The sequence below is a fragment of the Lactuca virosa genome, chromosome 5 (genome assembly GCF_052849685.1).
Source record: "Lactuca virosa cultivar CGN04683 chromosome 5, Lactuca_virosa_CGN04683_v6, whole genome shotgun sequence".
NCBI classification, from domain to species: Eukaryota; Viridiplantae; Streptophyta; class Magnoliopsida; order Asterales; family Asteraceae; genus Lactuca; species Lactuca virosa.
The window spans coordinates 310,433,596-310,458,390 of NC_136430.1; the positions used below are offsets into that span (position 1 = coordinate 310,433,596).

Here is a 24,795-nt window from a genome sequence, read left to right on the forward strand (position 1 = left end):
ATGACTTTGGTTGTTGTAATATGCTATTCTTTTTCTACACATTCTTCTTATTCTTATAGTAACAAGTCATAGTTGTATCGATAACTAAAGTAAGTAATTATACTTAATAATATTTTTTGGTGAATTAGTTTCACCCGATTGGACTTATGTACCAGAGAGCACTAGATTTTATTTGTTAATCATGCCATTCAATATGATTCTTCTTATTAAAAGTCAATTTGATTATCACAAACCCAATACACAGTAACACATACAATTTAATTTGGTTATTATTGTCACTATAAATTGATCAATTGTATTATCTTCTTGATCAAGATTATATTGAATATTCGATGATTATTATACGTTAACTTATATAGTTAAGTCTTATTTTAATCTTTTAGTAAAATGACTACGTGTTATTCTGCTCAATAAGTAATTATGTTCAAACATTCCAAATTTCACACTTTTTTTGTTCCGGGATTGGAGCCAAATTGGAATTGAGTTTTTTTTAATGTTGTGCAAAAATGGTAAATAGGGATGCATGGTTCTAAGTAACATTTCATTTAAGATGTACGTAACCATTTAGGCTCATTTTTACCACTGATATTCTCATATTTGCCTCCATAATCACGCTCATATTAGTTTCCCCTAGAGTAATACTTTTCTTATGTTTGATTATGTTTCCAAAAAGAAGGGCAAATAAGGAATGACATAATGACCAAAATAAGGAATGTGGCGAGAGGCAAAAGGGAAGACAACGAGTCTGAATAATGATGGTCCTGGGGGAAGAAGAGAAGAGCATAACACTGTGAAGATTTCCTGCATTTCAGGAGTTAAGGCAAAATCGTCCATTTTGTTTTTATTTTCAATTTTGATGATTTTAAAATATAAAAAGTTATTATTATATATTAAAAACTATTAAAAAAATAGATCTGGGCAAATCCGATACTTTAAAAGGTTAAGAAGGGCAAATATGATTTACAATTTAGCTCATGTAAATACGATATTTAGACGTTTAGTAAGGGCATATACGAAATTCTCCCTATTTTGATATTTTCAGTTTGCTCCAAATTAAATTTCTTAATAACATTTCTTAATTTAACTCTTCAAACTTTTGGCAAATATTAATGATTTATTTATAAATAATTGATTTGTACAAAAATATTTGCAACTTATACCTCTTAAAATTTAAGATATGACTAATATGTTATTATATATATATATATATATATATATATATATATATATATATATATATATATATATATATATATATATATAGAGAGAGAGAGAGAGAGAGAGAGAGAGAAAGAAAGAAAGAGATAGGTAGGTTCAAATGTTTCTCACATCTATTGTGTGCTAGAATGCACCAATAAGAATTTAGTAAAAATTAAATTATTATTTAATCAAATAAAGATAGATATATTAAATGATTTCCATAATTATATGTATATTAAATGATATCCATAATTATAATTTTTTTCTTATGGAAACTAATTAAATTCGTCATTAATATCAGCAATAATATTTTTTCAGAATGAATTCACATCTAGTTTTTCATGTATGGGTTCGTATTTTGTTTCATGACCCACTCACTCAAAATATAACAAAGTTGCCTAGAACATGGAGAACGACAGTGTTTCTAGTAGAATGAGAGTTTATTCTAGAAGAATTAGAGTATATTCTAACAAAATAATTATGGAAATCATTTAATATAATTTAATATACATATAATTATGGAAATAATTTAATATCAATCTTTTTTTGATTAAATAATAATTAAATTTTTACTAAATTCTTATTGGTGCATTCTAGCACACAATATATGTAAGAAATATTTGAACCTCTCTTTCTCTCTATATATATATATATATATATATATATATATATATATATATATATATATATATATATATATATATATATATATATATATATATATATATATATATCCTAATCTAAGCCACACGACATTCTCTCAGCCCCCTCCCCCCCCCCCCCCCCCAATTGATTTTCCCGCTCAAAATTCCAAAGTTAATTTTCCTAAATGCCCTCAATCTTCAGCTTTAATAGTTATGCATTGACGTGAATTAATATACTAAATTATCAGCAATCAGTTTCGAATTCGATAGCAAAAAATCAGGATTTCCATAGCAAAAAATCAGGAATCATAATCATATCCAAACATAATCAAAAATTCATGAAAGTAGATTCTCTCTTAAACCCTAATCCTCTTCCCTCTCCATCAATGGTTTGTTGCAAGAAACGATGTTCGAAATGAAACATTAAGTGAAATCAACAGAAATTGGAGAAGGTATCACAAGAAACGGATGATCTTACTACTGAGGCCTGCAACATAAATCGAAAAGTCGAAGGAATTTACTCGAGGTTTGCTCTTTTTTTTTCATCTTCTAAATTCTCAATTTCATGTTTTTTCTTCTTCTAACCTCTCTTCTTGTCTGTGTCTTCTGCAATCGGCTTTTTTATGCAGAAATCAAAAAGTAGAAGGAATTAACTTGAATTGGTAAGTTTCAATAATTCTCAATGGTGATATCATAAAGATGGATCCTTCTTCCCACAGTTTCTTGGATGTGAATTCTCTCAAAAGAGATGATCAGGTAAACCACTCCTGTTACTACAATTTTCTCTCATTTTCTCTCTCTCTCTCTCTCTCTCTCTCTCTCTCTCTCTCTCTCTCTCTCTCTCTTAAATGTATGTGTTTGAATTGACTATTTAACTCTTCAACAGAACCCTATTTTACCCATCTGTTTCCAACACTGTATATTTTATACATCATTTTTTGTTAATTTTTAATATTGTGTCTATTGATTATTATTTGTCATAATGATGCATAATTTCCAAGCTTTTAGTTAGAAGTATAAAGCCAAAGCTGAATCAGATGATTGAGAGTGTTATGGGACCTTAAAAGCAACTCTTGCCCTCCAAGTGTTTGCTAAAATGTTTAAATGAAAAGGCTTGATTCTATCTGTTCGTTCTTTGCTTCATATTCAGCCCCTTATTGATTAATTTGAAAAGAGGTATGCTCTCTTGCTATTTTATCTTGCTTTCTTGTGCTTATTGAATTAGTTTGAATCCTTATGTAATTTGTTTGTGGCTTTCTAGGAACCAACTATGGTTACTTAAACATAATTCTTTTTTATCATAACTGCATGGACATATGGTGACCTACCTCCTTCACATCAGAACAAATTTAAAGCTCATGGACCAGTTACTGAGAATACAAGAAATAGTCAAGAACTACGGTTGTTGGTACCACTCTATTCCATTTAATGCAAAATGACATGAAGTTACAGATCCACTATATATATATATTATATATTAAGAAACATATGATTCTGTCATGCATTCTTTTAAGCTTTTTCTAATGTCATTTCTTAGGTAAACCTTGTGTTTACTTTCCTTTGCATGTGTACATGGAGCCAACTGATGCAAAACATAGTAATCTAATCTTTTTGAGGGGATGTCAAGTGTCAAGCCTTCTGTTTACTTTCTTTAAGTTTATGTCAGAATGGAAGTGAAACTATATTGACTCTATAACGAGTAAGATTTTTTTAATTTTATCTCCTCTCTATCATAAGATTACTATTAAGTTTACATGAAACATCATACTCTTAAGTTTATAATCATAAGTTTATAGCTATAGTTGTATGTCAAAAGTGAGAATATCTAAACCAATACTTGAGAGTTTGTGTGATATTGATTGTGATCTCGTTTCATGAAATGCACTTTGCTTGTGTTCATTTATTTACTCTCTGCTGAGAATATTTCTTTTTTTAATCTTATTGTCTTATAAATTGTTTTACATATATAATTTCTTTAAACAAACCTACATTACATTCACATCTCTTGGGTCAATTTTTTATTGATCGAGGATTCCAAACCCTTTACTCCAATTTAGATTACACAAGCCATCTTTCATCTTATATGTGTATTTGATATGTTTTCATGATAATATCTAATATGGAGTTTAAAATCATTTTGCAGATTCATCTTAGAAGCAAAATTGTAGTTGGGATTTGAGGAGGAGAGCTCATATAATTGAACCAAATACAACAGATTCTACTAAGTTGTGGCTTATACAATGGCCTAAAGATCAAGATCAGGTAAGAGGTAGATGACATGTCACCCTCTATTTGTTAATTGTTATTCCATTCATGAAAAATTGATACCCGAAAAAAACATCATTTCTCCTGTACATGGGTTGTTCTTTTTTAAGTCATATCTAGTCACTGAAACTTTTGCAATTGAGTTTTGAGCAAAGGAAAGGGTTTGTTGGTTGGCATTGCAGATTCCCGATTTTGATGGGCAACAACTCTCCTTGGAGTGCTTAGATCGTTTAACCATTGAAAGTTTTTAGTGAATATAAATTTTGATTTTGTATTTTTGTATATTTTGTTGGTTTGTTGGTAAACAAAACATGTTACAGTAAAAAAGTCAGATTTTTTGCTACATTTTGTATGTTCTTGAGTAAAGTTGGTAGATCAATTTATGTTTTTTATTTTTTTATTTTGATGTCATTTGTTTGTTATACATGTTATATATGTCTTTATGATATCTCTCAACACATACAAACTCTCTTGCGGTATGTAATTCTTTGAAAAAATAGAACATCTTAAGTTTTGTTTCTACTTCAATAGTATTAAGATGTTTAATAGATTATATGGTTGACTTTGTAGTATTATACTACCATGAATTTTAATAAGTATTTTGATTTCAATTTACCAATTTAATGAAGAAAGTAATTAAAGATTACATCACATGTCTTGGTAAGGTGGAAGATACAACCAAATTGGGTAACTAAATATATTTATCCCTCTGATCTTACATATATTGTATTTAAGCTTATTTTATATATTGTATTTACATTTATATTATATTTTAGAATTTTTTTTAATCTTATTTGAATAAATTTAATTGTTGTCACCAGGTGCTAACAAATCAGTTTATACTCCTAAGCCTTATGATGGTAGATGAATTTTGCAAGTTGATATTATCTCAAATGGTCAAAAATCTACTGTGGCCACAACTTCTCCTATACAACTTGTTTTAGCCCATCAACATTAAAAACCTTTTTCATATTACAGCTAGGGGTGTTACATACTCATGAGAATGTGAGGGCATATATCATAACTTAATTTCATTCCTTTTGGATTTTAAAGGATAACAAATGCAAATGAGATTAAAATTTATTTATAATGCAATTCCTCTCGATCATCAAGAATGAGAAACATTCTGATGAATAGTAAAAGTCTCTAAAATTGTAGTACAACAATAGTCACAAGCCTTACTATTACATCAAAATTAATAACAGTCAATTATAAACATAAGTAAAAATTCATGCGAAAGCCAAAAATAGTCACAATTATAACATAAATTATGCATATTCATGAAAATAGTTTCAGCTTCTCGCATGATTTTTTTAATTTGGATAATATAAAAAATATAAATTTATGTATCCATTATTGATTGTTATGAACTTTATTAAGTTATATATTTCATTTTGCCACGTCATAATTCTATCATTAATCAACACAAAGAGCTTTGTTTATATATTTAAAACTAGGGCTGTAAACGAGCCGAACGAACATGAATGAGAGATTGTTCATGTTCGTTCGTTTAATTTACCTGAACAAATAAATGAACACGAACGAATAAACGAACGAGAAATAAGAAAATTAAGAAAATTATATTTAGATAATAAGAAAATTACCATATAACAATATCATTATCATTATTTATTGTGTCTTTTTTACTCTATTTAAATTTATATTGTATTGTATAAAATCATAATTTTATCAAATGTCTATACATGCAAAACGTAGATCGGTATTCACAACAATGTATATATTAATTTTAACTAATAATTATAAACTTATAGACAAAACTTCTATCTTTGTAATTTAATAATTTTTTTATAATTTTTTTATTTTTAATTATCATTTTAAATTATCAATAGTGTTTTTCTTTTTTACCCATGGTTTCCACAAGTTTTAACATAATATATATATATATATATATATATATATATATATATATATATATATATATATATATATATATATATATATATATATATATATATATAGGGCTAGGTTATAATGTGGATGGACAACTATTGTGCGGACGTGTGGACAATGCTATTCTATGAGAATTACTAAGCGAATATGTTGTTTAGTAATGTGAATACGTTAAACCTCACATAACTATTGTTATTTTCATGCATTCTCACTAATTCTTATTCATTTTTGTTCTCACACATCGTTTTACATTCATTTTCATTCTTACAGAATACGACTCAATAAACATATTTTGACAGAATGTGAATAATACAAAAAAATCTATAACAACCTTATAGACGATTTAATTAGTGAAAATGCATGATAATGACAATAGTTATCTAAGATTGAACGTATTCACATTATCAAACAATATATTTTCTTTGTCATTATCACATAATAGCACTGTCCACACGTCCGCTCAATAGATGTCAATCCACATTTGAACCTAGCTCTCTCTCTCTCTCTCTCTCTCTCTCTATATATATATATATATATATATATATATATATATATATATATATATATATATATATATATATATATATATATATATATATATATATATATATATATATATATAGGGAAGGGTTATATGGAAAACAAAAAAACCCTAAAAATCATAAAAATGCATAAAAAAATACTTAGAGATCACAAATCTATTTTTTTTTGAGTTTATATTCTTAAAAATCGCAGGTTTTATTTTAAATTCGCTGAAAAAAAAAATAAAAAAATTGATTTATTATTATTATTTTTTTGGTTTTTTTTTCAAAACAGTTTTCAACGAATTTATAATAAAACCTGCGATTTTAAGAATATAAACTCAAAAAAAGGATTTATGATCTCTAAGTATTTTTTTATGCATTTTTATGATTTTTAGGGTTTTTTGTTTTCCATAGAACCTATATATATATATATATATATATATATATATATATATATATATATATATATATATATATATATATATATATATATATATATATATATAGACACACACACACACACATCTATTGTGTGCCCCTAAGGACAATTCTGGACCAACGAATGATTAAATCAATGGTCATGATCTGAGGGTCTATGATATTACAATAGAGTAACACGTACCACATAATAACACAAATTTCAGCATAAGGGTATTTTGGTCAATTAACCTATACTAAAAAAGGATTTTTTTGGATTTTAAGGGGTAATTAATTCCCTTATTTTTAAAAATCTGAATTGCTTAATTTAATTCAAACTTAATTCTAATATAATTTTTAATAATAACCGATTTTATTCTGCCAGAATAACAGAAAGTCAACTATAAACTAGTAATGATATTTTCTATTTTATTATTGTAGAATGTGGTTCCCTTTAAGATATTTATATAATTAACATGCTTAAAAAATTATACAACATTTTATAAAGAATATGGATTTTATGTTTTATGAATCACTAATTATATTAATTTGAAAAAAATAAGACTACAAACAATTATTACATTCATTCTGAATAAAAATATGACTAATAATGGTTTAAGAATTACATTTATTCTTAAAGATTAAAACTAAGAATAGTTAAAAAAAAGAAAAAGACATCAAAATCTAACAAAAACACTAATCCATTCTGAAAGAATATTATTGTTAAAAAACACTTAATACATTGTGGCAGAATATATTATGGTAGAATACACTTTCGTTGTCCAAGTTTTGTTCCTTTTCCACATCAATGGCAGCCTCTTTAAAACCTAAATCCACAAAGAAAAAATAATCAATTTTCATATATTAAAAAAATCTATGCATTCTAAGAGAATAAAAACTATAAATTCTGACATAATGTAGCACACATTAAAGAATTGTAATTTATTCTAATATAATGTAATCCTAAAAAACATGTTTATTATTCAAGAATGATACTGTAATATTCTCCAATAATGGTTTTGAATATTCTTAAAGAATTTGTATTATCAAGAGTATGAAATTAATTCAAAGAAATCAAATTAAATCATTATGTTTATGGAATAACTAATCATAAGCAAAGTCAAAATAGAGAAAATAAAGACCTCATTAGACCAACACCAGACCAAATTAACATGTGAAGTAGAAAAGAAGCATGATAGTTTCAAAAAGCTAAAATCTAAGAAAGATGAAAAAGGTTGGTCTATACCATTCCAGTTATGAATATGACAAGATAAAGAACATGAGGATGAAGTCGTATCAGCCTAAGATCTGAGAACAATACCGAGAGGTCTGCCCAGGTTGTCCATACTCTTCCAGGTCATAACATAAACATCATCAGCCATAGTGGTAAGAACCTGATGTTGCCATCTGATAAATTAAACACACATGTATTAGCATAGATAAAAAAACACTAGACTTATCAATTAAGAGTATGACATCGGCCTCTTCCTTGTGGGACTTATCGTAAGAAGTTGACAAGTCAAATGAAATAGAGCCAGGAGGACTCGGATCTCCTAAAGTTTCAAGATCAGATGCTCACATTTATTTAGGAGTTTATTCTTGAAATCTCAAAATTACTTAACAAAAACAAAGAGGAAATAAATTTGACCTGGATTAAGCAATAACGAATCGGGGTTCCGATTTGTAAACCCTATTTTGTTCGAAAGAGAAAGACATCGAATATGAGATGAAGGCGGAAGAACAACTCGTTGAAGGTCACACATGGTCGTGTGCTTCTGACCTTGTCGTCGGCTTGGGGAAATAAGCCACAATTGATTGCGGTGGGGTTAGACAACAGTCGACGGTGGGAGAAGTACGGTGAGCTAGGTTTAGAAGGGAGGATGCCGAATGCTAGTAGTTGATGTTAAATTTGACTATGAAGGATTATGATAAAGGGGTCTCTCGATGATTTTGTAGGGTTTATTAACTGAATTTTCATATTTAAAGGTTATTAAAGATTTTAATTATTTAATATATTTATCATAATTAAAATTACTATTATACCTTTTTATGATTTATTTTTAAATTTATTTTTGCTTAATTCTAATTGGTTGTTAGAGGCACACAATACTTCTGGAAAACATATGAACCTAACTCTCTCTCTCTCTCTCTCTCTATATATATATATATATATATATATATATATATATATATATATATATATATATATATATATATATATGGGAAAAGGGAATATACATTACAGCCCCACCTAATCTTAGGTACTAAACCTCTTGAAAATACATTGTTTTACTATATAAAGATTACGGTTAATGGATTCACGGTTAATACTTCAAGATATAAATTCAAGATCGACACAATAAGGTTTAGGTTTTAGGGTTTAGGGTTTAGGGTTTAGGGTTTAGGTTTAGGGTTTAGGGTTTAAGGTTTAGATTTGGGGTTTAGGGTTTAGGGTTAGGGTTTAGGGTTTAAGGTTTAGGGTTTAGGGTTTAGATTTAGGGTTTGGGGTTTAGGTTTAGGGTTTAGGGTTTAGGTTTAGGGTTTAGTAATGTTCACTTGGGTGAAGTAATAAACGATAATTGAGGAAAGAAAACAGTGATGGTAAAACGATAACGAAAGAAAGAAATGTTATGGAGGATGATATATTTACCAAGTGAAACCAAATCGGGCATATTTAGCATGTTAAAACGACATATTTTAGAGGTTTAGTACCTAAGCTTAGGTGGGGCTGTAATGTATATTCCCTATCCCATATATATATATATATATATATATATATATATATATATATATATATATATATATATATATATATGGGCTAGGTTATTTTGTTTCTTACATCTATTTTGTGCCCGTAAGCACAATTCTGGACCAATAGATTAATAAAATCAATGATCATGATCCGAGGATCTACAATATTACAATAGGGTAACATTTACCATATAATCACTCAAATTTAATTAAAAGGGTATTTTAGACAATTAACTATATTTAAAAAAGGAAATTTTCGAAATTAAAGGGATAATTCTGATTTAAAAAAAATAATAATTCAATTTTAATTCTAATTTAATTAGTAATCATAACCGACTATAACTTTTATTCTGTCAAAATGCGATTCTATTAGAATAAAATTTTGTTATAATGATATTCTGGTAGAATAACAGTTTATGACATCTTTTAAGAATACATAAATAAGAAGAAAACATGAATAAGTATATTATGATACAATATACAAAATCGATTCTTGAACTATAATAATATATCAAATAATTATATTCTATGATTGTGATACAAAATAGACATTCGTGAATAATAACAACATTATGAAAGAATAACAAGTGTAATTCTTAAAAAACAACAACATTCTTAAACAATGAGTATGATCAATCTTCAATTCATTCTTCACGTCATACCTATAAGGTCTTCAAGTCATTCCTATCACAAATGCAACAAAAACATCAAAATCCAACAAAAAACACTAATTCATTCTGAAAGAATAATGTTGCTAAGATTCATTTTATACATTCTGGCGGAATACATTATACTATAAGACACTCTCGTTCTCCATATTTTGTTTCTTTCCCACATGAATGACAAACTCTTCAAAACCTAAAAAGAAAAATAAAAACCATTAAAATCTAACAAAAACACTAATCTATTCTAAAATAATAGTATTGATAAGATTTGTTTTATAAATTTTGGTAGAATACATAAACTACATTCTGCTAGAATACAAACATTCTAAAAGGATGGATTTATATAAATAAATTCTGACAGAATACACACAATTTCATTCACACCTCATATTCAACTTTCACATTATAAATATACTAATTTCTTCTAAAAAAACAACACCAATTGGGATTTTTTTATACATTGCAAGAGAGAAAAAGTAAAAAACAAACATTAATGATATCCTACTGAGAATTACAAGTTTAATAATGCATAGATTATTCAAAATCTTGATACATATTCTGGTAGAGTACATAGAATATGGCAGAATACATGGGCGTGTTAGCAATATTTGCTTGAAAATTTCATCCTTACCACAGACACAACTGGTAAAATATTTCACAAGCATGTTGATTATAAAAATTACTAGAAAGTATGTTTTAAATATGGAATTAGTCAATTACCGAGAATTTGGCTTGAAACATCTCTTATGCTTTCTAACTATTGCAATTGAGAGATGAGATGATAAACTTTTTTGGTCACCAATGCCATTGGACGTCTCCATTGCAAAAAAGGACATTTGAGGTTTGGTTTCCTGCAACAGGGGAGCATGCTATGTGCCCATTCTCACACTACAACATTCTGCTAGAATACAAACATAGTGAAAGAATGGATTTATATAAATAAATTTTGAGGGGTGATTTGTAGGATTTTACTGGTGTCTGTAACAATTAAACCATTAATTAATCAGCGTTCAAATGCAGTTTTCTCGCTTAACAATTGACGCAATACGTTCACTAACGCTGAATTATCACAAATTCATACAATAACACATCCTAATTTGAAATAAAATCAACAAAACAGGAAAAAAAATTACATGATCGAAAAAAAAAACTCAAGAAACTTACGGGTTAAAAAGTACGTGACAACGAAAATACAAATAGCCCACCATACAGTACGAAGCTTTGCTTCCTCGATCAGATCTTGTAATGTTTCCATAATGTTGGCTTGTTTTAAACCCTAATGCTTGATTGAGAACATGTTTCGTTAATCGTTATGAAACAAATAGTAGATTGTGATGAATCTGAATTATAATGAGGCTGAAGAGAAAAATGATTCGATTGGGGGGCATGATCTCATCGAACTCGTAATCCAAAATTTTGGGATCATGAAAACGAGAGTTTGTGGGATTTCTTGTGGCGACGTTGCTGTAGCCATTTGATTTCATCCGCTGAATGTATGTCGATGCAATGAGGTGATTTGTAGGGTTTTAAATTGATTTCCCTTATTTAAAGGGGTATTAAATGTTTTCAATAATTACTAAAATTAAATAAGTAAAGATTACTATTATACCCCCAAAACAATTTATTAATTATTTAATATTTCCTGAATTTTGATTGGTCCTAAGAGGCACACAATAGTTGTTAGAAACATTTGAACCTAACTCATATATATATATATATATATATATATATATATATATATATATATATATATATATATATATATAGGGCTAGGTTATTTTGTTTCTTACATTTATTGTGTGCTAGAATGCACCAATAGGAATTTAGTAAATTAAATAATTATTTAATTAAATAAATATAGATATTAAATGATTTTCATAATTATATGTATATTAAATGATATCCATAATTATAATTCTCTTTTTATGGAAACTAATTAAATCCGTCATTAATGTCAGCAATAACATTCTTTCAGAATGAATTCACATCTAGGTTTTTATATATGAGTTCGTATTTTGTTTCAGGACTCACTCACTTAAAATACAATAAAGTTGAATGAAATATGAAGAACGAGAGTGTATTATACTAAAATACACTTTTATTCTGCTGAAATACACTCATTCTTCTAAATATGAATTCATTCTGAAAGAATATTATTGTTGACATTAATGACGAATTTAATTAGTTTCCATAAAAATGAGTTATAAGTATAGATAGCATTTAATATACATATAATTAATATTAAATTCTTATTGGTACATTCTAGCACAAAATAGATATGAGAAACATTTGAACCTACCTCTCTCTCTCTCTCTCTCTCTATATATATATATATATATATATATATATATATATATATATATATATATATATATATATATATATATATAAGAAGTTACATACGAACTATGAAGCGTCACATGTCGTTGCAGATCCATGTTACATTGATCTATTTAATCATGCTTGGTTGTGGTGACTGTCTCACATAGATACCGATAACCTTTTCTTGTTTCTGTCATCCAGACGACCTTATCCTGAAGATGAGTTGCTGCTACAAGTTTATCCAACAGCAACATATGATCAAAACAAATGAAATAAAGATAGTGTGACTAGGTTTTCCTATGATGATGGTGTTGCCTTTTAGCCATCAGTATTTATCTTCTTATATAATAATAATTATAGTTTTTTTGTGTTTCAACATTATTAACTTACATTAAACCCTTCTACTCTATGCTCCTGAAATTCAAGCCGTTTTAACCTAATCCCCAAAATTCACCATTTCTTGACATCTATGAACATATTGTTTTAATACGTATTAATTGGCTTTAACATTTATTTTGTAGGTTAAGTGCCCTGAATCTTTTTTTCTCTTGCAAAAAAGTATAGAACATATAAAAAAAGGACAAGTATACAACATGATAAGAAATATGTTTTTTCTCTTGCAAAAAAGCATATCATATAACATACAAAAAATGACAAGTATAAAAAAACATGATAAGAAATTTCAGCATTATAAAAATTCAAGATATTATCATAAAATAAAATAGGGCTTTTGCGCAACCTAAAATAATAATAATAATAATAATAATAATAATAATAATAATAATAATAATAATAATAAGAGACTTATAATATAATATCAGGTTTCTTTGATCCTGAGTATATCTATTGACAGACTTAAATAAAACTTCTAGCATTGTTTTTAATAAGAAGATTTGAGAGTTATATATATGAATACCTGGGATACACTATGGAGGGCATCTGGGCATAGCTCTGATATGAAATCCTCAACTTCCCCAGAATCACAGTCATCAGATAGTAATAATTCCTCAAAGGCATCAGTATAATTTTAATACTTTTCTATCAACCTTGATGGTGTAAGTATTTTTGGCATAAGTGGTACAGGAAGAGTGAGAGATAAAGTGTTAGTGAGCATGCCAACAACTTCCTCCATTGTTGGTCTATCAGCTGGATCTACTTGAACACACAACAACCCAATGTGTATGACTCTTGTAATGGAGCTTGAATCAACATGAATTCTAGGATCAATTATATCTGAGGATGTTCCTTCCAACCACTTTGTCCAAATCTACAACAATTCCACATATCTATGATTATACCACCACGATTGCACCAAAAGATGTGTGTCTTGACATTTTCCATAGACATAAGTTTGTGTTGTAAAATACGACGGATCCAAATTAACTTAAATAATATTAGCTCAATGCGGAATGGGATAAAAAATTATCAAAGCGTAATAATCACAACGTAATACGAATAAAATAAATAGAATAGAGACACAGGAATTTACATGGAAACCCAAATCGGGAAAAAAACCACGGGCGGAGGAAGCCGAGAAACAATTCACTATAATTTGCAGTGTTTACAGGGATTATGAAAGAGATTACAAAATAGAGTGGGAGAGCTAAAATACACGGTGGTGTATCAGTATATATATGTAATACTTTTCTATATATATACTTGGATAATTTTTTTTTTGGTTGTGTTCTATTCTCTGGTTCATGGCTTAGGCTATTTATAGCCAAAAGCAATATAATATGAATTGTAGAAAAAATGTGCCGTCCGAATTCCAATTGTAGGCGCCTACCAAAAATTCACCGTCCAAATCAAATTCACATATATATACTACTATTCATAGTCAAGCTATGAATAGTGGAAGATAGACGTCCAATTTCATTTCAATTAACATATATATTACTATTTATAGTCAAACTATGAATAGTAAATGATAAGTTACTGAAATAACCCCTGAACTATTTGTCGCTTGCTAATTTTGGAGGCAACTTTTCCACAATCTCCACCTTGACGTCAAAATTAAGCAAGTCATGCTTTACGATTAGTCAAAACATATAGCTCATCAAACTCTAAAACTTCCATAAGAACCTGCAAATTTTATATAGAGAAAAAATTGTTTCCGAAAAATAAATAATACTTCCTCCACCACGAGCCTTCAGGCTCAACTGCGATCAGAAACACCCACCATGTCCAAACATAATTTGAACTTGGCTATAAGAAGACTTTTGGTGAACATATCAGCGGGATTATAATCTGTATGAATCTTGTCCACAACACAATCACCTTTTTCAATGATATCCCGCACAAAATGATAACGAATATCAATATGCTTTGTTCGGTCATGAAACATTTGATCTTTACTCAAGAAGATAACACTCTAGAAGATAACACTCTGGTTGTCACAGAAAACTGTGGTCACCTTTATTCTATCATCGAGTTCTCCAAATAACCCCTTCAACCAGATATCTTCCTTAACTGCTTCTGTAATCGCCATGTACTCTGCCTCGGTAGAAGACAGGGCAACTGGAGACTGTAACTGGGCTTTCCAACTAACAGCACAACCATTTAGAGTAAACACATACCCTATAATTGATCTTCGTTTATCCAAATCTTTGCCATAATCTGAATCAACATATCCGAACACCCCAGTGTTAGATTTACCAAAATTTAAACACATAGAAGACGTACCGCGTAAATAACGAAAAATCCACTGTACTGCTTTCCAGTGTTCTTTCCCCGGGTTCGCCATGTATCTACTAACCATGCTAACAGCATAAGCCAAATCAGGGCGCGTGCAGATCATAGCATACATCAAAGATCCAACAGTACTAGAGTATGGAACACGTGCCATGTAAGCCATATCAGTCTCATTAGTAGGACTCAAAGCGGATGATAGCTTGAAATGAGCTGCAAAAGGTGTTTTGACAGACTTTGCTTCGTGCATACTGAAGCGTCTTAGGACTTTCTCAATATAACTTTTCTGAGAAAGATGCAAGATCCTAGACTTCCTGTCACGAATAATTTCCATACCTAAAATCTTTTTGGCAGCTCCTAAGTCCTTCATTTCAAATTCAGCTTTCAACTGGTCTTTTAACTTCTGAATCTCTTTCATATCTTTTGCTGCAATCAACATGTCATCCACGTACAAGAGTAAGTAGATCTTTGAACCATTGTCACCTTTCTTGAAATAAACGCAACTATCATAGGTGCACCTGCTGAATTTGTGACTGGTCATGAAAGAATCGAACCTCTTGTACCATTGTCTAGGAGACTGCTTGAGGCCATAAAGAGATTTGTTCAATTTGCATACGTAGTTCTCCTTTCCAGGAACTGCAAAACCTTCAGGTTGTTGCATAAAAATCTCTTCCTCAAGCTCACCATTTAGGAAAGCTGTAGTGACATCAAGTTGTTCTAACTCAAAATCATTAGAAGCAACCAACCCCAACAATACACGAATGGAAGTATGTTTGACAACTGGGGAATAAATGTCAGTGTAATCAATACCAGGAATCTGACTGTAGCCTTTAGCTACTAACCGAGCTTTGTATCTTGGTTTATCATTTGGGTTGACAGGTTCCTTGAGCTTGTAGACCCACTTGCATTTAACTGGTCTCTTCCCTTTCGGAATAGGAACTAAATTCCAAGTACTGTTTCGCTGCAAAGATTCCATCTCATTTTGCATAGCGAGCATCCAATCATTTGAGTCTTCAGATTTGATAGCCTCGTCATAATTTGCAGGCTCCGTTGCAGACTCAATATTATCAGCAACAATAAAAGCATAGGCAACCAAATCAGATTCAGCATACCTCTTCGGAGGAATAATCTGTCTTCTCGGTCTATCTCTTGCAATGCTTGGAGTAGTAGCTTGTGGTTGTGAAGGTGTTGAATCTTCACCAACAACATGCTCATCCGACGAAGAAGAATCTTGATGCTGATTTGTACTCTGATTAGTGGTAGGTGAAGTAGGAAGCTCCACCTCCATTTGAGCATTCTCTTTATTTGCTTCGGATGATACATCTGATGCATCTGTTCTTTTAGAAGAGTCAGCAACTGGTTGAATTATAGCAGACTCATCAAAAGTAACATCTCTTGAGATGATAATTTTCTTCAAATCAAAGCTCCATAACTTGTAACCCTTTACACCTTGATTGTACCCAAGAAAAACGCATTTGATTGCTCTTGGTTCTAGCTTCCCATTGTCAACCCGTGCATATGCTGGACATCCGAATGGTTTTAAATCTGAATAATTTGCAGGTTTACCGGACCATAATTCAAACAGAGTTTTCTTCTCGATTGCTCGTGACGGTGATCGGTTGATAACATAACAAGCAGTCGAAGCAGCCTCCGCCCAAAAAGACTTTGGCAATTTGGAATTAGAAAGCATACACCGGACCTTCTCCATAATGGTGCGATTCATTCTTTCAGCTACACCATTTTGTTGAGGTGAATGAACTACTGTGCGATGTCGAGTAATGCCTTCCTTTTGACAATAGACATTAAACTCTTCTGAGCAAAACTCAAGTCCATTATCCGTACGAAGATACTTTACCACCAGACCTGATTGCTTTTCAACCTGAACTTTCCAATTTCTAAAGGTAGAGAAAACGTCTCCTTTATTGTTTAAGAAGAAAGACCACACCTTCCTGTAGAAATCATCAATAATAGTGAGCATATAAATAGCTCCACCTTTTGAAGCAACTCGAGCCGGTCCCCACAAATCCGAGTGAACATAATCAAGTGGTCCTTTCGTTGTATGGATACCACTTGCAAACCTTACTCGTTTTGCCTTGCCATATACACAGTCTTCACAGAAATCCAAATCAACAATCTTTTGTTGACCAAGTAAACCTCTTCGACTCAATTCTGACATGCCTTGAAAACTCATATGGCCGAGTCGAAGGTGCCAAAGACGGGACTGATCTGGATCAGAAAAAAACTTTGACACAACAGCAGCATCACTCGAAATTGTTTGCCCGTCAAGAAAGTAAAGATCTGAGGTTTTTCGTTCGGCTCTCAGTTTGTCGGAACCGTCTTTGAATACCCTGAGAACTCCACCTTTACCAGCAAACTCGTATCCCTTTTTGTCAAAGGAACTGAGAGATAACAAGTTTCTTCTGAGGTCAGGAACATATCTAACATCCCCCATGGTTCGAATAACTCCGTCAAACATACGGATCCTGACTGAACCATGTCCAAGAACTGGACATGTAGTATTGTTACCCATCAACACATAGCCCTGGTTAACCTTTTCAAATGTGTAAAACCAACTTTTGTTGTGACACATATGAAAAGTACAACCAGAGTCGAGTATCCAATCACCAGTGGAATCCAGTTTATCTGAATAAATTGTCAAAAGTTCTCCAATACCTTCGACCTCAGCTAGATCGGCTTCACCCGAAGTGCTAGCTTGTTTACCATTTGCTGCCGTCTTCTCTTTTTCTTTGTTCTTCAACTTGAAGCATTCTTCAAGCACATGTCCCTTCTTGTGACAATAGTTGCAAAACTTTCGTTTGCCTTTTGACTTGGATCTGGTTCTGTTGGAAGATTGAGAAGTTCTACTTCTCTCTGTTGTTCTTCCTCTGGCATTCAAACCTTCGGCTTTAGCATCACTTGAACCACCACCAGTAATATGCTTCATCTTCTCTTTTGAATCCAAAGCTGTATAGACTTCATCTAAAACTAGAGTGTCACGGCTATAGATAATAGTATCACGAAAATGGCTATAGGATTCTGGCAACGACGATAGTAAGAATAGAGCCAAGTCTTCATCTTCATACTGAACATCCATATTCTCTAAGTTATTTACTAACTCTTTAAATGTGGATATATGTTCAGTTAAAGAGCCTCCTTCAATCATCTTGAGATTGAACAACCGTTGCTTCAAATGCAACTTGTTTGGTATGCTCTTGGTCATCAACAGTTGTTCCAAATTTAGCCATAAAGAAGCCGTTGACGTTTCTTTTAGAACATCTTGCAAAACATCGTTTGACAAGTGCAAACGAATTTGGGATAAAGCCTTCAGATCTTTCATCTCCTTTTCTTCTTCGGTCCATGTATCGGGCATCTTATTGAAACCCAAGAGCGCCTTGTGTAAATCCATCTGAATGAGAATGTCTCTCATCTTTACTTGCCACAACGGAAATCGGGTGTTACGATCCAGTAGTGGAATATCGTATTTTACCGAAGACATGATTAATTACTTGATAAAATGATCCCAACGAGCTAATATCACAACCCGGATGCTCTGATACCAATTGTTGTAAAATACGACGGATCCAAATTGACTTAAATAATATTAGCTCAATGCGGAATGGGATCAAAAATTATCAAAGCGTAATAATCACAACGTAATACGAATAAAATAAATAGAATAGAGACACAGGAATTTACGTGGAAACCCAAATCGGGAAAAAAACCACGGGCGGAGGAAGCCGAGAAACAATTCACTATAATTTGCAGTGTTTCAGGGATTATGAAAGAGATTACAAAATAGAGTTGGAGAGCTAAAATACACGGTGATGTATCAGTATATATATGTAATACTTTTCTATATATATACTTGGATAATTTTTTTTTTTTGGTTGTGTTCTATTCTCTGGTTCATGGCTTCGGCTATTTATAGCCAAAAGCAATATAATATGAACCGTAGAAAAAATGTGCCGTCCGAATTCCAATTATAGGCGCCTACCAAAAATTCACCGTCCAAATCAAATTCACATATATATATATATATACTACTATTCATAGTCAAGCTATGAATAGTGAAAGATAGACGTCCAATTTCATTTCAATTAACATATATATTACTATTCATAGTCAAACTATGAATAGTAAATGATAAGTTACTGAAATAACCCCTGAACTATTTGCCGCTTGCTAATTTTGGAGGCAACTTTTCCACAGTTTGCAGTTCTTTTTTTATCATCATCCTCTACTATTCATGCATTATATGTGGATTATTTAAATGTCGGCTTGAAGAAGTACATTAGACAGACGATCATATAAGATTTCTCTCTCACGCCATATAATAAGGTTTACAAAAAGTAAAGAAAATGCATAACCAAGCATTTTTTCTATGATTTTAACATTTAAATTGGTAATCACATTGAAAAGCAAGTCACACGCAAGTACAAGTTCAAAAAGGTTGATGATAAAGTGGTATGAAAATCAATTATATGCTTGGGTCAATCTTAAAACATCAATATATGTACTTCGGATTATATAGGGTGTGAATGACATCATAGAATCTGATCATCCATAATCATACTTACATATTCTTCAAAGGTCATGTAGTCTCTGGAGTTGTACATGTACAAATTGTGTGTTGTACTCCCAGTTATAGTTACCAAAATCAACACACCAAAGCTATACACATCAGCCTTAGTTGACAGACGACAAGTCTGATATACTTCTGGTGCAATATATCCTCCCCTGTCACACATTGCAGTGACATAGCAAGTATTAGCTAGCTTAGACCATTACTACAAATTAAGGGAGCTTTGACTAGGAAAAATACAATGCAAACATAAATGTATCTGGGAAACTCTTACAGTAGACACAATTTTCCTTCAAGTATACTAAGACCTTACAGATTTGAACTTAAGTCACTTTTACTATTAGTTGTAAACTTTCTCCTAAAACTATAAGGAGTTGATTGCCCCAAAAATAGGGACTCTCTCCCCCATATAAATGCAACACATCTCTGTCTGGCTGTTTTATTGCTATAACAAATGCAATATTTTACCATCTTGGGGAAGTTTCATTTGGAGATTACCTTCTTGTGGCTAATACCTATATATAGCATATTTATCAATCAAAGCTGTTAACAGTCTACAATATTTTTCAAACTTTATAATTACTAAGGGATATCATGTTGGTTGGTTGAGACCATGTGAAGAAAATACATGGAATTGGTTGTCAAGGTTTAGTGGGGGACAATGACAAAGTGGGTTAGTGACAATAATGGAGCTTTACACCTCATAAGATTTTTTGTGAGTTGTTTTATTCTTTTGCCACTTTGGTGCCATGGCTATAAATAACAGCCTTGTATTCCGGTTTTCTAGTACCTCTTGATAGCAATACTTGTAATCTTATTGTTGAGCCTATAATAAATATCTCTAGTTGCGGCCCGTGGATGTAGGATTTGCACCGAATCCGAACCACGTAATATCCTTGTGTTCTTCTTGCTTTTATTTCGTGAGTTTGTGAGTGTGTGATAGTGTGTTTCCGCTGCGTGTACCCGGTCCGATTCCTAACAACTGGTATCAGAGCCTGGTTAGCGAGGTTTTGGAGGGTACGATCGTTTTTTTTCTGTCACACACAAGTGTACCTTATTTTTTTGTCGTAATGGCTGAAGACAAGGTTATAATCGAAAGGTTCAATGGTTCTGATTTTAGCTGGTGGAAAATGCAATTAGAAGCATTGCTATGTCAGAAAGACTTGGAGGTGGTACTCGGAGACAAACCGGAGAAAATGGAAAAAGCTGCTGAAGATGCGTGGAACTCAAAGGACAAGAAAGCCAAGGCGGTTATTACATTGTCGTTGACGAAGAGCGTTGCTTTCAACATCATGAATGAAACCACGGCGCGTGGTATGATGGAGGCTCTGTCAAATATGTATGAGAAACCATCGGCGGCTAACAAGGTGTTCTTGATGAAGGAGCTGTTCACTACAAGGATGAATGAGGAAGGCTCAGTTACGGTTCACATTAACAATCTAAATTCAATTCTGTCCAGATTATCATCTGTGGGAATTAAATTTGATAATGAAACTCAAGCTTCGCTGCTACTAGCTTCTCTACCTGATAGCTGGTCCGGAACAGTTACTGCTGTTACGAGTTCCGTGGGGACCAGTGGTATGACTTTTGAAGGGGTTAGAGATTTGGTTCTAGGCGAGGATATCAGACGCAAGAATCAAGGTGGATCTTCCTCTTCTGATTTATTAAATGTCGGAAGAGGTAGAGGGAATAGCAGGAATAGTGGGAGCAGTGGGAGTCGGGGAAAAAGTTCTTCTAGAACTTTGAAGAATGTGAAATGCTGGAACTGTCAAGAAGTGGGACATGTTAAGAGTCAATGTCCAAAGAAAGAATTGAACATTGCTGATGCTGAGAATTTTTCTGGGGATGATGCATTGTTACTCAGTATGGAAAGTTCTGTAGACTCTTGGGTCATGGATTCAGGGGCTTCGTTTCACGCCATGGACAACGGGGAAACGATGGTGAATCTAAAAGAAGGAGATTTTGGGAAGGTACGGTTGGCAAATGACGAGATGCTTCAAGTAACGGGCATAGGAGATATTGATCTGGTTACTTCATTGGGAACTACATGGAACCTGAAGAATGTCAGGGTGATTCCGGAGCTGAAAAAGAAATTGATTTCTGTTGGTCAGCTAGATAAACAAGGACTGGAAGTAAGGTTTGGTGGTGGTAAATGGAGGGTGGTCAATGGTAATCTGGTGATTGCTCATGGTATGAAGCGTGGGTCGTTATATATGGTTGAGGTACCTGCTGAGGGAAGTTTGACCGTCCCGGTTAAGCGTAACAAAATCTGGTTCGCTAAATCTAGTGCTAAGAGAGTTCATTTTGCAAACATGAATTCTGGAGACATGGGGATGTTAGCTGAACGAGTCGGAAAGTCTAAACCAGTAAGGAGATTTTGTGACAGTGGGAGCATGGGGCGTGTTCCGGGTACAGCTACAAAGAGCCGTTGGGTTTTGAAAACTAAGACTGAAAAATTCTCTCCTGTTGGATGTTTGCTAAGCTTGGAGAGTGTTAGTGGTCCTCAGTGTATCTCTGGAGCTGGTGGAGTGTCCAAACCGGTTGAGACAGAGGATGAGTCGGTGGCGGTATTAGCCACGACTGAGTTGGAGCTACTGGGAGCTTCAACTGGCCCTTCTTGTACTTGATGATGAGGGGCGGCTGCAACTAGAGAAATGAGACTAAGTTTAGCTTGTTCTTGGGAACTGGAGGCTTGGAAGACTTGGTTGTTTTAAGATTACTGAAGAATTGTTGGGTTATTTTCTCCAAGTGGGAGATTGTTGGTTGGTTGAGACCATGTGAAGAAAATACATGGAATTGGTTGTCAAGGTTTAGTGGGGGACAATGACAAAGTGGGTTAGTGACAATAATGGAGCTTTACACCTCATAAGATTTTTTGTGAGTTGTTTTATTCTTTTGCCACTTTGGTGCCATGGCTATAAATAACAGCCTTGTATTCCGGTTTTCTAGTACCTCTTGATAGCAATACTTGTAATCTTATTGTTGAGCCTATAATAAATATCTCTAGTTACGGCCCGTGGATGTAGGATTTGCACCGAATCCGAACCACGTAATATCCTTGTGTTCTTCTTGCTTTTATTTCGTGAGTTTGTGAGTGTGTGATAGTGTGTTTCCGCTGCGTGTACCCGGTCCGATTCCTAACATATCATACATATATTTTTCTAATACTCACTTGCATTCAACTATGTATCGAGCTTAAAATACCTGGTCACTTATTTGAACTGTAACTCAAAAATAATTTTCAATTGTGGAAGAATATATGACAAATCAAAGCAACGCTGATGCTTTAGCTTTACTAATACAGTAATACTTAGTGACCAAGAGGTCATCAGGGATTCACAACAACTGTGACAATTAGGTTTATTCCATGCAACCATGCCCAAATGGAACCAACCAAGAAGCAAATTGCTTTCACAGCCTTTGTTGTGCGAAAACACGAAGAAAGTAAGTTTTGAATAATATATTCTTAGAAAATTCAAGGACCATTGTGGTCAGTACCATGATCCCAAAAATCAGTTTCCTTTTTGTTGGATCCAGTGGGATCACTAAGAAACAGGACACCTGAAGAGTTCAAGACAAGAGCATGCATGAGATCAAGAATGAAAGTTTCTAAACAAATCGGTATGTACTTACGAAGTCCAACGTACTCTCTCCTCTTTGATGCAATCAGCCTCGTTTATTGATGAACATCTTGAAATGCCAAAAGATGACAGTTTGGGGTCCAAACTCTCATCTAAAAGAATGTTTTGAGGATTGACATCACGGTGTATGATCCTAAATGGACCATGCTGGTGAAGGTAAAGAAGTGCCCTAGCAACACCTAGTATTATTTTCTTGCGCTTATTCCAGTCAAATAGAGTACATCCATGATCTACAAAGTTTAGAAAAGAATAAGGTTAATAGGCAGTGAGTAGTGAGTACTTGCTCTTCAACTCCAACACGAGTTTCCAAGATGGTACACACTGCCTTCTTTTAAACCAAGCCGTGGCATAAGGCATAAACATGTAATGTATGTTTCAAAAATAAGAAGCGTACCATCTATTAGTCTATCTAGACATGCATAGAGTGCAAACCCATAGACAAGGAATACTTCTGTTCCTTCAATGGAATATCCAAGCAACTTAGGCAAATTCTCATGCTCAAGTTGTACCAGTAATGACACTTCATTTATTCTTGGTTATAGGAATCGGAATCATGTCTGGCAATCGATACTCCTTGTCCATTTTGAAGCGTTCCCTGAAAAGAAAAATCAAGTTGGAGTTTTAACGATCTTTGGAAACCTGGAAATAATGTAATTAGATAAGATACATGATTACATATACCTTGTACATGAAACCATCGCCCCATGATGAAATTTTATTAGTCTCAGAGAAGTTCTCAGTTGCGACAACGATAGTTTGGAACTCAAACCTGCGTAATATTCTGTTTTCACCTCCAATAGTATCAAAGTATAACGCCAAAGATCTTTTACTCCTAACTACAAATAAAAAACTGTTAGAAACGAATAAGAAAGTAGAGGATTGTATGATAACATAGAATATATCATTCAATAGAACAGGTATATGTTCTGATTTTTGTACACAATTTAGTCATATGAATTTGAAAGTAAGAAATACAAGCATATCTAATGCAATAAAATTGCAGCATTCCCAAAGTTCGTACCAAAAAAAAGTTTCACATAAATAGAGTCCCAAAATCTATAACAATCGCTAATTGTAAAATAAAGTATTATTTAACTTTACTCATGACACCAATAATGAGGACATAACATGTGTAATGGGTAAATAGAAATAAGGGTTTTGTTTTGTCAGCCTGGGAAAATCTAA

At 32.2% G+C, this 24,795-nt stretch overlaps 1 long non-coding RNA gene across 3 annotated transcripts; it reads left to right on the top strand.

Moving 5' to 3' along the window:
* The first annotated feature begins 2,024 nt into the window (after window positions 1–2,024).
* Window positions 2,025–4,460, top strand: LOC145116795 (uncharacterized). 3 transcript variants are annotated; one of them, XR_013712312.1, is made up of 6 exons: window positions 2,025–2,370; window positions 2,474–3,020; window positions 3,106–3,252; window positions 3,382–3,543; window positions 3,988–4,113; window positions 4,292–4,460. It is a non-coding gene; the product is annotated as an uncharacterized LOC145116795 (long non-coding RNA). The 3 variants fall into 3 exon arrangements; XR_013712310.1 differs by lacking the exon at window positions 4,292–4,460 and having other exon boundaries at window positions 3,423–3,543; window positions 3,988–4,277; XR_013712311.1 differs by lacking the exons at window positions 3,382–3,543; window positions 4,292–4,460 and having other exon boundaries at window positions 3,988–4,277.
* The last annotated feature ends 20,335 nt before the right edge of the window (window positions 4,461–24,795 follow it).